Below are 15,471 nucleotides of genomic sequence, written 5' to 3'. Positions count from 1 at the left end.
AGCATGATCCAGAGATCACCATCAGCTAAAAGGTTGCTGTTTTTATTCATAAGTATGAATTAAAGAACATTTCCAAAGTATTTTATTACAAAAACTTCATTCCAAGCTTTTATTCTGAAAGGATCCTGCCATTGAAGGTATAAGGTATTATCTTGGTTCAAGCCAATGTGTCTTCCAAATTCATTCAGCATCTTCTGTATGCCTTATGCCACGTGTGGACAACTACGGCACTTCCAGGGGCTAATTTTCCTCTAGGGACACACTGATGCCCAAAAAATGCTGAAAAACAAAAACAAAACACCCCCAGAATTGGTCAAAAGAACACTTTGGGGGTTGAAAAAAAGAGCTAATTCTTATGTCATAGCTAGCAGGGGTAGGCACTGCAAGAAATTTAAAAGATGGATTGCTCCTTCTGAAGGCATCCAGGACAGGGAACTCACCCTCTTTTACAGCTAGGAAAAGGGCAATCTAGGGAAGCTGGAGGGGTTGAGGGCTGCAGCAAGGAGGCTTATTTTGGCCATCTGTTGAGAGTCCTTTGTATTCCTGCGTGACAGGGAATTGCACTAGAATGCCCCTGTGGTCCCTTCCAACTCTAACATTCCATAACTAACAAGGGGTAATGGCTCTCACTAAGTTTGGATGAACCTTTTTAAGGGTGATACTCACAAGTAACTTTTCTTATTATCTGTTGATTAAGATCCTTTATAAATTAAATTTCTCATTCTTTAACTGTATTGCTACATCCATTGAACAGTTATCCACTTTGGTTTTCTTTATCTGATAACTCAATAGTTGGCTGTCACTGGGGACGATATCACACGACTGAAATTGGAAGTATAATCCAGTGTCATCTTAAATGCAATCATGTGTATTCATGTTATTACGTGAAAGGTTATCAGACGCATTGGCTTGCATTCCGAACGCAATCATGCATCAATCCACACTTATGTAAATTCGGTGAACTAGGGAATTCACAAATCCTATTCCCAGGCTACTTCGCATTCAATGCGGTGTTGTTTGGTGTGATAATCATGTCTGCTGTGGCCCTGGTATTCCCCCTGCATCAATTCCCATGATTCTCCATTTTGTTTTGGCTTCTGGGGCTTCCCTGGCAGCCTGGAGGAAAAGCAGCTGCTTTTGACAGGAAAGAGTGGGGGGGGGGGGGGAAAACCCCCCTTATGGGGCCCCCAGAAACTCCCCCTTCCCCCCAAAAGGGGGGGCTTGGGGCTTGCCCTGCTCCTGACCCCTTGTGCCCCTCAGGGACCTTTTTGCCTCCCTCCCTTCCTTCCTCCAGGGGCAGGGGGCTTCAAAAAGAGAGAAAAATCCCCCCTTTTTATTAGCCCCAGAGTTGTTCTCCTTCCTTCATTCCTTCTCCTTTGGGGATTATGAAGTGGGGCGGCCTGAGGAATAGGGGTCTGTTTTCCTCCCCTCAGGGGCATCGCTCTGGGCTCACATCAAGCTCCAACTCTCAGAACTCCATAGCCTTGAGCCACAAAGAGTTAGAGGTGCCACACTGGGTTATTTCTCCAGTGTGAATGTAGCTTTAGTCACCAGCTCTGGTTCCTGCCCAGCTTCCCCTCCCCTTTCCTCTTCTTCCAACTGGAGGCAGTGCCACTGCCTTCAGTGGGACTCCCAATGGGCCAGGTTAGAACCAGAGAGGACCCAGGCCCCCCATAGCCTTACTGCAGCAAAGCTCTCCCAAATGGGAGGGACTCCTTCTCTTCCCCCAATCCCCCCATAGCTGGAGACTTAAAGGCACAGACACAGTCTCTCTCTCACACACACACAACCATAAGGAGACCCTCACCCCGCTTTTTGGGTTTTCTTGGCAGGTTTATTCAGATGAGGTTTGCCATTGCCATTTTCTGAGGAAGCTGAGAGAGTGTGATTTGCACCAGGTCACCCAGTGGGATTCTATCCCTGCCTTCTACAGTCATAGTGCAAACCAAGCACAAGATTGCTTTGGACTGTTTTTGAATTGGTGAATTGCCTAAATAACGTGAAATGAGGGGTAATGAATGCACAAATAAAGTGCATGGCCTCAATAACGTGAAATAAAGGGTAAAGAATAACTAAATAATGTGAATTGCCTAAATAAGGGGTAATGAATGAACAAATAATGTGAAACAAGGCAAAACCATGGGAACTGGAGGCAAGCCCTGCCGGAAGTGTGAAGAGGTCACGATCCAATTCTGCCCTCACTGTGCACGTGCAGGGATGCTAATTCGAACTCTAGACTACAAAGGATACATACTCATATGATAACTTTTGCATTCACACTACTTTGGCTTTGGGGTGGGTACTGCGTTCTTCTGTGCATTTGACAATCATTCACGTAATAGCATTCATTTTCAAATTGGCCCTACAGTACTTTCTTTTTTTTCAAAATTGAGAGACATTCCTCCCATTTGATATTGTCCTGAGTGGTATGAGAATGAAGATTTAATGTATGAGAATGAAGATTTAAATCAAAACAGCTTCTCAGTCAGCAATCATAAAGCATGTTTATTGAATAAATTCTAATATTAAATGTATAATCACCTTTTTGCCAGTGATACAGTTACTATTACAAATTTATTATAATACTTAATAATAATATTTATTTATTCCCTGCTCTTCAGCCAAGACTATCAGAGCGGCTTACAATTTAATTACACATTTCCCTGCCCTCAGGCTTACAATCTAAAAATCTTATGTATTATTATTGTTTGACTTATTAGTGGAATTACATTATGTACATATAAAATCATTTTTAGGATTTTCATGTTATTTCATTATTGTTACTTCCATTCTAGATAGAATCAGAGTTAGAAGAGACCCCAAGGGCCATGCAGGAACACAGAATCAAATCACCCCCTACAGATAGCCATCCAGCCTCTGGAGTGTGTTCCACTGTCAAACTACTCTTACTGTCAGGAAGTTCCTCTTAATGTTTAAGTGGAATCGCTTTTCTGTAGTTTGAATCCATTGTTCTGGGGCCTAGTCTCTGGAGCAGCAGAAAACAGGCTTGCTCCATCCTCAATTTGACACCCCCTCAAATATTTATCAGGGATATCATATTACCTCTTAACCCTCTCTTCTTCTCCAGGCTAAACATCCTCAGCTCCCTAAGTTGTTCCTCATAGGGCATGGTTTCCAGATCCTTCACCATTTTGTTCACCCTCCTCTGGACATGCTCCAGCTCCTCAACATCCTTTTTTAATTGTGGTGCCCAGAACTAGACGCAATATTCCAGGTGGGGCCTGACCAGTGCAGAATCATAGAATCATAGAGTTGGAAGAGACCACAAGGGCCATCCAGTCCAACCCTCTGCCATGCAGGAATTCTCAATCAAAGCATCACCGACACATGGCTATCCTATCCATAATCTGGAGGGGTTGCTCTGCCTCCTCCTTGTTGATCACACAAATGGAGTCAGGCTTTCCACTGAGCTCCTGCCTGCCAATATTGCGCTAGAATGCGGAGCACAGAGACAAGATTTCATATTCCTAAGCCAACATTGTTGCTTGCAATATATCCAATTCTGCATAAAGTAAAGATGTAGATTAGAAATCCTAACTAGTGAAAGAAATCTTTGTTTTAGTCAGCAAAATAATTTGTTTACTTTGCACATGGAAAACAATAATTCTGAAACAGAAATTATTGTTTCAGTTTTTTTTTTCTTTCTTTAGATGGCATACTCATGTAGTAGCAGGCATCATCTTAGTAGAGAACTTCTTGATGTGTATGAGAGGAGGGCAGTGTCACTTTTATTACAATAAAATAGAGTGGTGCTGTTACTTCCCTTGAATAATTATTATATTCTGTGAGGTTTATATGAAAAATTAAACTACAGTCCAACCACAATAAAAAATACAAATGAAATTGCAACAGAGGTAAAATTGGTTTCATATTACAAAACTTCCATGATACCAGCACATCCTTAACGTATGCAAGTTTCTAGATGCTTCATATCCAAATCTCTTTTAAAAGTTTCAGAAATAAAATCTTCCCTTGGGTGGCCTCCCAAAGAAAACGGGGTAAGCACCAGACAAGCCTCTCTGAGGAGGACATTCGATAACTAGGGTGCTACTACTGAAAAGGCCCTCTGCCTAGTAGCCTCCCTCTGAATTCTGCTAGGAGTGGGCCCTTGGAAAATAGCTTTGAACTTCTTTATCTCTAAAGCTACTAGAACAATTTAAGCAAGCAACAATAAAAACAAAAACTGATTCTGATAACACCACAAACAGTTTCACTTGGAGGGAAAAGTTTAGAGCTAGACTTGAGCTCCAGTAATGTCTCAAGCAAGCCCAAATAGCTGGAGGAAAATAGGAAGAGCACATGTGGAACTAATTACTTATGAAGACTCTCTGACAAAGAACATTTCTGCAGACTTTTTGTGGGGGCTTCACTTTCAGGAAGTGGCTGTAATTACTGTGCAAGTCCAAAGCAGCCTCCTTATGACTCGCCTCTTCCAAGATTTTTTTAAAAAAAACATTTTCTGACTGAAACCAAAAGGCCAACAAATAAAAGAAAAGGCAGATCGACTAAAAGAATCAGAAAGTTTACATTATCTCTTTCTCTTAATGACTGTTTCACCAAAGTCCCTTTTTAAAAAACAACAACACAATAACTTTTAATTCACTCTGAACTGAACTTGCTGCAGCAAAACTGTACTTCTTGAGTTTTTACAGCTTTTCCATAGTGGGGCCCATTTCCTGCCCAGTTGAGGAAAAAAACCTGGCCTCAAGATGAAATGACTGCTTAACATTACACTAAAACATCTGGTACCATTTTATACACAGACCCATGTCTGAGAGCAGGCAATTCCAGCGGTCTCACCAGCGGCACAGTGCATACCCAAACCTCCCCAGGGTGACATCATCCCATATATGGATGCTCAGACCCAGCCCTCCCCCTCCTCTGGTCCTAAATTCATTGCCAGATCCACAGTCTACTGCAAATGTGCCACGTCAAGACTAGAAATCGCAGCACTTCAGTGCATTTCAAGGAGGACTGCAGAATTTGAGGGAAAGCTGAAAACAAAGCCTGATGTGGGAAGGGAGGTTTTTTTTTACCCCAAAACATAAGGAGGGTTAATGTGAACCTAACCCAATCCTGCTCCGTCGCCCCAGTGTTCAGACTACCTGTTCAGGACAATGCTGTTGTACAGTAGTCTGCACATTGGTTAGACTGGGCAAGGGAATGCAGCGAGATGGACTCCTCAAAATGCCAGAGGGAAGACTGGCATGGCGCCTTTCAGATCTTATGCACAGTGTTTTTCTTCACAGGTTTTGCATAGTAGGAAATAGGGAAACTGCCCAGACACAGTGGAAAAAAGGAGGACTTCTGAGTAATGCATGGAAGACATACTGGTAAGGCCTATGTACTTTAGAAGAGCTTCTGACCTACAACCTGGAAATAAGTGATAGTCCTTACCCTGTTGTGGCAGGCAAGGAAAGTGGAGCTCTCCTGTTGGGCTAACACACATGCAAGAGGAAGAAAAAAAGGTATAGCTTAGTCCACTAGGGTGCAAACAAGAATTAAATGCAAGCATTGTATAGCAATTTAAAATAATATGTTTTTTAAAAAAATTACTACTAATACATATGCATGATAACTATGTAAATTATTAACAATAATTAACCTGCAAAAAGTGTCTCCATTACTACTGCTACTATTTAATGCTTATGTATTTCAGAATTTTAAGTTCAGTTTTGAAGTATTATTTCTACTTGTACAAAAATATGCATTATTTTTAACACCAGACTTCTCAAATGTGTTTATAGGAGGCTACTAAATGTACATTCTGAATTTTATGCACACTACACTGAAATTATTTACTTGGAAGGAGGGAAATGTCCATCTGCCAGAAATGCCCACATATCCCCAGGTGCTATGAGTGTCTGATTAGTTTTGTGCATAGAAAGTAGGCACGCAGATCAATGCAAAATAACTATCTATAAGGTGCCAAGATCAGAGGCAGCATGCTTCCCTGAGTTTTGCACACTGTTATTTGTAGTTATGTGTACACTCAGGCATAGAGCAGTAGATTGTCTCCTGTTTTGCCTATGATGATCTGTAGTTTTCCATATGTAACCAGATTCTTCATTTGGTTGCTATGCACATAGAAGGTAGATTTGCTTCCCTGCTTCCATACGTGCATGGCCTCTTTAGGTGTAGACAAGAAATCAAAGGATTCAATTTAATATGTTTGCCAGACAATTTAGGAACTACTTAAAAACATACCTTTTGAAATATTGGCCATATTCAATTCATTATCATGAAAAAATGTTGAAAGCTTTTGGAAAGTCATGAAAATTTGAGTCACATTTTAAGTCCCTGGGCTATCAATTACACTGATAAAAAGGGAATTTCTTAATAGATACTTTGGTGAGTTTGCAACCTGTTCTGTTAAAAGGGAAAAGGCACAGGACTGAATGAAGTCTTCACGGAGTATAATATGTCCTGTAACATGATCACTTCATGGGCCATTTTTTACCCTTTAGGAACGGTACTTGTAGTAGATGCAATTTTTAAAAATTCCACTTTTCTCCTGTATGTTCACAACATTTTAAAATTAATATGTGCAAGGAAAAATATTTATGCTATAATTTTAAACAAAATCACAGCCACTGCATTTCAGAATGCATTATAATAATTTACAATTCACCCTTCACCTCTGCTGGAAAACCTGTGTAATCTCAAAAAAATTCCCAGCTCATTGTGAAGTAAACAATACATTAAATGTGTGCTCACATTTAACATGTCTTGCTTTACAATTAACAGTTGTTAGGAATGGGTGGGGAGATCAGGATTGGGGCTGTGCTGTGTAGGTGGTGTGGTATGGTGTTACCCTTTCTCACTGAGTTACAGTCCTGGTGAAAATTTCACGCTTGCCTACCCCTAGTGAAACCGATATTTCTCCCCAGAGAAAAACTGTTCTTGATGCCAATGGCAGCTTTCTTTATGGAATGAATAGCAACAGGGCCCAGGAATGCAGGGGTGATTATTTCCAGCATTTTCAAGAGATCTGCAGCAGAGAGGGGAAAGAGTTGAACAGACTTTCCCTGTATGGCACAATCTGATTGGGGGACCCCATTGCTGTCAGTTTAAAAATAAAAACAATATAAATTAAAGGAGTACCAGCTTTTAACATTTCATCTAGCTTAATCCTCTGTTTTTGTTTTACCCAAATCATTCCTGACTGCTTTGCAATCAGTTATTGCTACATTTGACTCCAAGTGCTATATCTTACTCGTTGACTCTAGGCAGTCCAGTTTTGTTCAAGTTTATTCTGATTTAATGGACTAACTTTCAGGTAAGATTATATACAGGACTTCTGTTTTACATGTCTTTCACACCATCATATTCATGTTCTATATTAATGTCATTTATATATTTTCAATAATTGCATTTTAGCAAACACAGCCACATTGTAAAATTGAAGTTTCAACAGCAAATTCAAAAGAAGCCAACGGTATGACAATAGAAGCATATAAACATTTCAATATTTCTTAAATTATTGCTTTGATATTTGTGTTAATTTTCTAACTAGCTTGTGTGTTTGCAAACATTTTTGGCTTATTAGGCTAAAGAGCAAAGGCGACAAACTTATTTGATCAACGGTGTGTTTGCAAACTTTATTGGCTTATTACAAGAGCTAAGGAGCAAAGACAAGAGCAATTTAACTGATTGTTTCAACAATATAGACAAGAAATAATGCAAGATTTTTTTCCAGCAATTTAAAATTTTGATGTATATTCCATATTCTGTTATTCTGAAACAGAAGGAAAATGCAAGGAATATTTCTGTTCTAAAAAAAGTCACTTTATTGAACAGGAACATCAGGAGTGTGTGTGTTCATCATGGAATGCATTCCACTTCATAGACAATTAATATGTAGAAATATTCTGCACTTCCATCTCATGTCTATATTATTTCAGTTAATCAGAAGATACAGGGACCTCTTTTTCGAGAGTTTTGACAAAGAGAGAAAGAATTAGCAAAAGCCTGTGAAAGACATGTATATTGTTAGCAAATAAGGGCATTTTTGGTGTCAGCACAGCAATAAAAAAAGTTTCATTTATAAATTGATCTTAAATTGTTGTCTTTGAGAAACAGTGATTTGTGGGAAGTCAACAAGCACAAAGATGAAACTATTTTTTGTGAGTGTATTGATCCCTCTAGTCATGTCTGGTTGCCAACTAATGAGATTTATAGGCTTTTGTTTTAAAAATTAAAGTGTTCAAATACAGAATGCAAAAAACTATCCCACAATTTACCAAGATTGTACTAGAGCAAGCCTGATATTGTTAGCTGGAATATACAAAATCAAAATAAGGTTAATGGGTACCATTGCTGTCTAACAATTAATGGTTCCATACATTAATCCAATGTGGAAAAAGAACAAATAACAATAAAAACAGACTGTTACAGAATTGGCACATTTGATTCTTTAAAATTTTTAAAATGTTAAGCACTCACATTTGTTTTATACAATGCAGCATGCACTGTTTCTCCATTTTTGCACACAGAACAAATGGCACCAAAATTAGGGAGTTATCTGGAATGGGGGTGGGATTCATAAGACACTATTTTCTTAACTGGAAAAGAAAAAGGATTCACTTAGTTATATAATGATTCCAAATACTTATCAATACCTAGCTAAACCAACAGCTAATGATCAGATTTACCAAATCTATTTAAGTTTTCTTCTGCTTTCTTGTTACAGTAGTTGCTGCCTTTTAACACATTTTAATTTTGAGAATATTTTCCTCTCTCTGGCACAGAAATGTCTGCAAACCATCCAAATATTCCTCTCCTGCAAATAATATTTAAAATAATAAGAATTTTTTTTAAAAAAAGTTGGCCAATCAGGTTTATAAATGAGAACAGTATCTATATTTTACATCTGTAACAACTTTTCCATACTGCATATTGTATAAGGCCTCACATTTTTATCACTGCAAATGTTTAGCTTGCAAAAGGGCTGATAAGGGATGGGTTGCATAGGAAATGGGAGAAACATTTCTCCACCTAATCTAGGGAAATGTATTTATACTACATTATTTAACAAAATCCTTCCAAAAGTATGAAGAATTTGCAAAAGACATGTAAAAGTTAAGAAAGAAAATTTCAACATGACTTGAATATTCCATATCTGCACCAGCACCCACCACCAACATTATGGCTGAAATCATATTGGTTAGTAACAGCTGGAGTAAATACAATTAATCAGTTTTTATTTAGTCTGTACAGAAGTAAGCCCAGTTGCTTCAGTGATTCTATCTAGTTGGGACTAACAACAACAGGATTTAGGAATTTATCTAAATGCAATATATTTGTACCATAAATTTAACATTTTCTGTTTGAGTATATAGGCATACTTTTGGCTTTTGTTATCTCTTTTTCAAGATCCTCACAACTATGATAGTGTAATTTCAATAGTGTGACAAATTCAGAGTCTTCCATTTTAATAGCATTTATTAAGCCAGGTGTACTGTATATCATTCCACTGTAACAGCATAGTGAAGGGTGGAATTACATTCTGAATCTAACTCTCTCTCTCTCTCTCTCTCCATATGGAAAATTTAGAAAACAATTAATAATATTAAGTACCTCTGAGCATTGTTCTGAGCTTGCACAAAGGCCTTAAAGCTTACACTTTAACCTGTTCTTCATTACTAGTTCCCCATTCATTTCAGGACACCCTTTTTGTCTTTTGAAGATTTTTCAACTATTTTTTTTTGTAGAAAATTAGAATGGCAAAGCATATCATGAAAATAAGCTTTGAAAAATATATGGCAAAATTGTAAATGATGATGGTGATGATGATGATTTCTTACTCATCTCTTCCTGTGGATCAAGGCAGGGAACAACAACAAATTACCATACAGCATACAGCAGACAGCATCAGTTAAAAACACACATTAGTTAAAAGCATACATCAATTTAAATGAACAAATAAAGTCAGTACACATTAAAACAATCAATTCATAGCATAAAATTCCCAAATTTTAATTCACAATTTAAAAATCATCTGGATAGGCCCGCTGGAAGAGACTTGACTCTAATGCTGTTTTAAATTTGGACAGCATATTCATCTATAAAATTTCTTCTGACAGGTAATTCTATAGTTTAGGGGGTGGCTGAAGAAAATGTCTTCTGAATGACAGTTGCCAACCTCGTCCCAGCTGCCTGAAGTAACTGTCCTCCAGAGGCCCTAAGTGTACAGGGCAGTTTATATGGGAGGAGGCTACTGTGCATTGTAACTATGGTGCTATGTAGTGCATTTCAGCCACATCGCCCCAAACCCTGCAGCTGCTGGGATTGATGGGGATCTAACCCTTGTCAATTGAAAAGCAGCTGCCTGACATTCCCGCCGCGTCTCATAAAATATTTCTGATGTGACAGGTACAAAACAAATCCCCTGTTGCAAATCACACTCATACTGGAGGTCAATTGCACAAGAGGTGTGTGTGGAAACATCACCAAGCTGCTACTTTATCAACAGGGGAATGGAGGCCACTTGATTCCAAAGGCTGATTATTGGTAAGTAAGATTTGGAGGACTTTCATGGTCCCTACATAACATAGCCCCTAGTTTAGTGAATACACAACAGTTACAAATGCGTAACTGTAGATTACATATTCATATCGATAGCTGCCTAAAAGGATTCAGCTGATTTTTTTAAATAAGAAGTATATCATAATTTCTCCCTTCCACCTCTCTGCCTCAAAATCAAATTTCTATGATGGCTGATTTTAATTCAATTTAACAATTTTAAAGGTGTTGAGAAATGTGAGAGATAGTACTAGATCAAGCAGAGAAATCAAATTCGCAAAAGTAGAGGTTGAACAACAACCAGTCTCTTTCTTTCTCTCTCTCTCTCACACACACACCCTCACAAGCAAGGTATAGTAGAGAAAGTAGTAGAGAAAGAAACAAATCCTTATCATAATCAAATACATGGTCTAATGGATGAAAGATAAGGGAAAGATCATGGTTGTAGATTACAGTGATGCACAAAAGAATTGTGTGTGGAAAAAGCAGAAAGAACAGGTAATCACCATAATTACATATTGTGCCTAAACTGCTATAGAGTTACATGCACATGAGCAATGATATGAGCAATATAGGCATGCAAATGTTGCTAAATCTAACACTTCTTTTCAACAATGTATGTATCCCTGAAACCCTATCTGGACTTTTACATTGTCAAGATAGTGCCTTGGTAGAAGCTTGATTAAAGTATCAGCTATTATTTCAGTAGCTGGACAGTAGCTCAATGATTACTTCTCTCTCTCAGCTCACATACCTTGTTTCATTGTGTTTGCTCTGTGGCTAGTTCTTCAATGTCTGTTCTAATGCTGGTTGTGCTCCAGCATTAGAACATGGTTGTGCTCCATTACTTGATTTGGTTTCTGTTCACTGGCTAATACAACCCCAAGTGTGGAGCCATTACACCTTTGCTGGATCACAGTCAGCATCTAGAAACCTGTTCTGGGATTTGTTCTTCTTCAGAGTGACCTCTTCTGCACCGTGGAAATAATGCAGTTTTCCCTGAGTGCATCCTATGGAATCCTGGGATTTGTAGTTTGTTGTGGCATCAGAGCTCTCTGACAGAAAGCTAAGTATCTCACAAAACTACAAATCCTAGAATTCCACTGCATTGAGCCATGACAGTCATCATTTTTCAACCTAGTCATCAGCCCATCCTCATCTACTTCCTTTTCTCTTTGTGTACTGCTCCATGTCTTTGACTGACTTTAATAATAATAATAGTAATAATAAAAAAAATTATTTATATCCTGCCTCTCCCAATAGGATTGAGGGGTTTACAACATCGGGTAAAACACACTATAAAATACAACATACTATTAAGATACATCCTATTAATTCCCTCTGCCCCATCCATACTACAATAAAACAAAATTAAACAATCAAAATAATTAAAAGAATTGAGGATTAAAAGAATTACAATTACAATTACTTTCTACATCACACACTTGATTCTTTTTTAGAGGGACTGGATCAGGCTGTGAAACTGTTTATCGGCATCATTTGTAGTTCTATGAGAAGTCAACATTTATTCTTGCTCTTCTATGGTCTCTAGTTCAATAGTCTATTTGTCTTATAAGAAATTTAATTCAACCTCTTGTTCTTCTTACTAGCACAGTTCATCTCATCAGCTGTTTGTTCATCAAAGTGAACCACATATTTATTACCAACTGAACCAGTTTATATAATTTGCCGCCAGGCCTTCCATAGATAGAGTTAGAATAGTCCATTCTGTTCTGGCATTTAGCTTATGTCTCTTTTGTTTTAATATGAAGCCATAGCAATATGACCTTAGCAATATACTTCTGCAGCATCTCTAGGGCTTACCTTTTCACTTTCAGCAGGTAGTCAGCACAATACTTAAAAAAAAAAAATCCACCAAAATGAAAGTATATCTGTTTCTGCAAAGTTAGGGCATGTTAAATGGACCACATAGGTTATGTATGAAATTTAGCACTCTGTTGATTCTCTTTGCTGAAATGGGGACCTAACTGCCTTTTCATCAACACAACTTTGTTTGTTTGTTTATTATATCCCACTTTTCTTGTGATATGAAACCAAAAGGTTTAGCAGATATCTCTGGCTAAGTTCTGGTTTTGTAACTGAAGTATGGCTTTTAGTTAATGATGTTCAAGACAGGGGTGGAAGAGAAAAAGGCTTTTCTCATTTTCAGGTGCTTGAGCTATATTTGCTTGTTGAGCTGGAAACTTGATTCATAATTTTCACATGTTTGAACCAACAGAATATTATTTTTAGTAACTGTAAACTTTTTTCCTTTGAAATGTATTATCTAGAAGACTATTATCCAGAAGACTGAACCTACTGTAATGCAAGTCAGGAATAAAAAAGACTCTTGCTACAATTCAGTGCGACTCAGGACAGCATAGTAGTTTCACATGTGGACCTAGGCTAATCCATATACTACAACTCCAATTTACCATACAGCCTTTGAAGCCCTGCACATCTATTCCATGCCTCATGGAGGGTGGGCAGGTTCAGAGAAGGATCTTGTTATGTCCCCATAGTCAGTCATATTATTATTACAACTGTACAGAGCTCCCATGTGGTTCTCTGGAGGTCTCAGCTTGGATGTAACCATGTTATGTCTGACTGCTGGGACAAGGGCAGATGCCTCTCTGAGTCGGCCTGCTCCTCATAAAGCACAGAATGTCCAAGTGGGAAGGAGAAGCATTGGTCTTTATGGTCAGCCTGGGGGAGTGTTTGGCACAGAAGAAAGAGAAAACCAAAATCCACAGTGGCCAAAAACAAACATATGCAGATAAAAGAGAAACCTGTGCATGCCAAACAGGGTGTCAACTGCTGCTACATTTTGCAAAAATCTGTCATGTAGTTTCCAATTCAGAACACTACATCCAGACCCTTGAATAGGCATCAGGTGTCCATAAGCAATCTGAATTTTGCCTTCAGCAAATTGCATCAAAGAAAATATCAGAAAATGTATTGTGAAACTGATTCCCTATTGTATTCATCAATTAAAAATTGCTGGTGTTTCCCCTCCTTTAAAACTGGAAAGGGCAAAATACTGTTCACTAGGATCTGCATGGATTATAAATTACATCCAAATTCCTTCTAGAATATTGGTAATACTTTTGCCACATTTTTGGGCCCCACTGAGCCATTTTAAACCCAGGAAAGCTTAAGGATTGGCAAAAATAATCACATGCATTCTAGAGGCTGTTTGGAAGCAAAGGAGGTTAAAAAATGTGCAGGGTATTTGCAGGGGATGATCCTTCCAACGTCTCCTGGAGGGATTAATACTGCACTCTAGATTCCATGATTTTACTCACCCCTGCTTTAAAAGAAAATAGCTTGATCAAATTTAAACTTTGTGAGATCTGTTACTAAGGCACCTGAGACATGCTGTCTTTGTCTTGCAGCTTTAGTGTTTGAGGACCTAGCAAATCTTTTTTTTTTTGGGGGGGGGGAATAGAGTACAGCATGTGGTAAAATAACCTTTTCTATCATAGCTATAGCAATATTGTTCTCATTTGCTCTTGAATAGAGTGATCACTCAGAATGGCTCACAGACTTTAAGGTAAGATTTGGGGGAGGGGGAGATTTATGATAGTGAAAATAGAGCTACAAATGTGAATACATAGTACAGTATAACTGAATACAGAGCAGTTTGTTGTTGTGTGCCTTCAAGTCGTTCCTGATTTATGATGACTCTAAGGCAACCTTATCATGGGGCTTTCTTTGCAAGGTTTGTTCAGATGAGGTTTGCCATTGGCTTCCCCACATTAGAGCACGTGACTTGCCCAAGGTCACCCAGTGAGTTTCATGGCTGAGCTGGAAACTGAACCCTGGTCTCCAGAGTCATAGTCAAACACTAAAAGAATTATGCCATACTGTTGGCTCTGCTACGTAGTAAGATAATAGCAGCCCTCTACAGACATTATGGAACTGCCCAATTCTGATTCTCTCAGATGTACATCCACTTATGAAGATGTACCTCTCTAACAGGATTCCAGACCATCATTCTTAGATGTTACATGAAGGTGGACATACTCTGGACAGCGAAGGTTAATTTCTTTTACACACACACACACACACACACACACTCCACTCCAGGCTTTCCTAGCTAGTGGCTGGATGGCCACTTCTAGTTTTATAATATCAGAACCTGCACATTGTGTATATTGTGTAAATGTGCAGAGTTACAGATATGTAATCCTAAATTATGAATTTGTCAGCCACAGTGTGTATCCTGTACTACAGAAATCTTTCCCTACCAAACAACAGCATCATCTCCTCCTGATTTATCTGTTTCAAGGCACTCATAAACATTTTGGGTTTTGCATGCATCTTTAACCCTATCTCTCATTTCCTGATAATTATGACTAGTAAGTCTTATAGCTTTCCTAATAACAATCCTGTCATTTGCTAATTATCATTAACTTGGTTAGAAATTCAAGAAAACTCAGTACCCCCCCCAGCCAAAAAAAGGTGGGGAGGGAAATCTAGGTAGTGTGTGTGTGTGTGTGTTTTAGGGGGGCAGTGAAGGGGGGAAAAACCTGTAAAAATATACAGAAGGAAATAAATCCTGGACAATTTAGTTGACTACTCATACCTGTCCCTAATAATATGTGGAACAATGAGAGTGATAATGCTGGATCTCAAATTGGCAAGGCAGAAACCAGTCCCATGTTCACCCATTTACGCAGGGTCTAGCACAGAAAGAAACTTAGTCCTCCATGTAAAATGTATAAAATTAGCTTTATTTACAAAACTTGTCATAATGAAATGCATGTTCCAATGGAAGAGAGAGAAGAAAATGGCTACTGATTTGAGTAATGTAAGATGAAAGAGTGGGTGGAAAAAGCCTCACAAACAGAAAATCACAGTAACGAGATTGTTGTTGTTATTGTATGCCTTCAAGTTGTTTATGATGTATGGTGCCCTAAGGCG

General features: G+C 38.4%; 1 long non-coding RNA gene across 2 annotated transcripts in view; it reads right to left on the bottom strand.

The window, feature by feature from the left end:
• Positions 1–5,347: 5,347 nt before the first annotated feature.
• Positions 5,348–15,471, bottom strand: part of LOC121929319 — a 14,789-nt gene continuing 4,665 nt past the window's right edge. Inside the window, exons 2-3 of one of the 2 annotated variants that reach the window (XR_006103651.1) lie at positions 8,467–9,837; positions 5,348–7,992 (exon numbers count right to left, since the gene is read on the bottom strand). This is a non-coding gene — a long non-coding RNA (uncharacterized LOC121929319). Of the gene's footprint in view, positions 9,838–15,471 lie in introns of both variants that reach the window. The other variant, XR_006103652.1, reaches the window with a different exon arrangement.

This window comes from Sceloporus undulatus, chromosome 4, assembly GCF_019175285.1.
Source record: "Sceloporus undulatus isolate JIND9_A2432 ecotype Alabama chromosome 4, SceUnd_v1.1, whole genome shotgun sequence".
In the NCBI taxonomy this organism is placed as follows: Eukaryota; Metazoa; Chordata; class Lepidosauria; order Squamata; family Phrynosomatidae; genus Sceloporus; species Sceloporus undulatus.
Note: the sequence above shows the minus strand (reverse complement) of the source record. Positions and strands in the feature narration are given on the sequence as shown.